Source organism: Austrofundulus limnaeus, unplaced genomic scaffold (genome assembly GCF_001266775.1).
Source record: "Austrofundulus limnaeus strain Quisiro unplaced genomic scaffold, Austrofundulus_limnaeus-1.0 Scaffold161, whole genome shotgun sequence".
Classification (NCBI taxonomy): domain Eukaryota; kingdom Metazoa; phylum Chordata; class Actinopteri; order Cyprinodontiformes; family Rivulidae; genus Austrofundulus; species Austrofundulus limnaeus.
The window spans coordinates 1,137,322-1,139,819 of NW_013952563.1; positions in this window are offsets into that span (position 1 = coordinate 1,137,322).

Genomic DNA, 2,498 nt, shown 5'->3' on the forward strand with positions numbered 1-2,498 from the left:
ACCCAGGACACGCTGGAGGGACTATGTCTCTCGGCTGGCCTGGGAACGCCTTGGAGTTCCCCCGGAGGAGCTGGAATAAGTGGCTGGGGAAAGGGAGGTCTGGGCCTCCCTTCTGAAGCTGCTGCCCCCGCGACCCGACCCCGGATAGGCGGAAGAAAATGGATGGATGGATGGATGGACCCTAACAAGCCACTGGGAGCAGCTTTAACATTTTTTTGTTGATTGTGGTTCTCTTTTCACATCAAAAAGTCCTTAATTACTATTAGTAATTGAAACATTTTTTTAGTTTTAATGAGAGACATTTAGTCAATGGTCAGGTATTTCAGCAGTTTATTTTAGCAGTTATCATTTGTAATCTCTGCAGGGAGTTACAGATTAAAGGTTTTACAGACAGAAGGTAAAGGCTACACAGTAGAACAGTAGAACATGCACGATGCTGCCTGTCACACTGAGGTTTGACTTCCTGCTCATCATGTCTCCTTCATACCTGAAAACACCTGACGCTGAGTTTTCCTCTCAAAGATGCAGGTCTACAGTGTTGCTGTTAACACTATCTTCACTGGGGAAACTCACACCTGGTCCACAAACAAACCACCAGAAACAAAGGATGCCAACAWATGAGTCATTATAAAAGGCAACTTTGAGGCAGAAATATGTTGAAAAAAAGAAATGTCTGAAAGCAGATAACTCCCTGTTCATACGACTAAAAAAAAGATGAGAATAAATCATAAAGGCATTTTCATAACGTACTGTGTATTGACCAGTGTTAATGTTTGCTGGMTTTTAACATCTGTACATGAGGCATTTCACTCTGACAAAACTTTACATAATGCAAACATTCAAATACAAGTCAAAAATATAAAGAAAATAAAACWTTTACAATACAACGATCAAACTCTTCAAAATGCAAAAATATGCGCACATTTCCTGTAAGTTATTCAAAGGCTAATTTGACCACAGATTTAATGTTCGCTTCTACAGCACTGACTGCACACTTTTCTGAATTTCACATCCTCTGATAAAAAGTACTGAAAGCTTTATTTCAGATTTATAACAGAAAACCTGTGAAATCAAACAACTAATTCCTGGTAGGCAAAGCTGAAAGAAAAATAAAAAAAACAATTTTAACTGATCTTCTGCAGTTTGTTTCGATGAGGCATCTTCTGAAGTTTAACAAAGAATTGTCATCAATCAAACGTAATCCATTTTCCACAGCTGAGGCAACAGGTTTAAGAGGGAAACTCAAATATCCCTGCAACCAGCAACTCTCTCTAGCTCCTCCCGGGGATGATTCCAAGGTGTGCAGGTCAGAGAGGATCCATAATCCCTCCAGTGAGTTCTCCCAGTGCGATGCGGCTGGAAATCCTTCAAGTGGATTTCCAGGAGTCATCCTAATCAGGAAGGAACCACCTCAGCTGACTCCTCTCAATGTGAGACTCAGCAGTTCTACTCTGAGCTCTCCATATATATATATATATCCTCACTATATCCTCACATCTCTTTGAGCAAGAATCCCTGATTCTTGAAATCCTCAGCTTGAAGCAGAGACTCACCTCAGAGTCAGAGGGAGCACCACACTTTMTTCTAGTTCAGAACCATGACCTCACACTTAGAGAAGATGACTCCTCACACTTGCTACAAACCAGCCCAGCACATGCTGGACGGTCATCGCCCAAAGACGCCAACAGAACCACATCACCTGCACAAATCAAAGACGAGACCCTGAAGTTCCCAAATCAGACTTCCTGTTAATGCCTGTGCCTTGAGATCTGTTTCTTGAACACCACAAATGAGATCAGAGACAAGGGACAGCGCTGACAGAGTCCAATCGTATAGAGCTTGACTTTGTGCCAAGCATTCAGACACAGTTCTTGGCTTGGTCATGTGGGGACCAAATAGCCCTTTAAATCAGCACTTTCTTAATAAACACCTCAGGGAACACYGTTATAAGCCTTCTCTAATTTCACAAAAGACCAGAGAGTCAAACATCCATGACCCACTTAACATCTCAGCCAGGGTGAAGATCTGGTTGGAGTCTCCCTTCCAACACCCTGGATAAAACTTTCCAAAGGAGGTTGAGAATTGTAATTTATCAATWGTTGGAACAAATTATCTGGTCCTCRTTTATAAAAATGGAGACCACCAACCTGGTCTATCCCCTCCCAATGCCKCGCCACCATTGAGCTGTTTAACTACTCAGATAATCATAGCATTGAAGTGTTGACCGTGTCTTTTGGTGACTCACTGATTAGGGAAAAAAAGGTATCATTTGGCACTAATAAACACTAAACAGATGGCTTCATGACTCTGTGGTGTGTTTTTTAAATGTCCCGAGAACATTTTCTGATAGCTCCACCAGACATTCAGAGTTGTGCGTACAGATGGGATGATAGTCGCTGGGGAAAGTATCCCCACCCCCACCCCACCCCTGAGCGTTACCAGCAAAAATCAAAACACAAAGTGATATGTATGAAGCAATCCATTATCTCCTACCACAC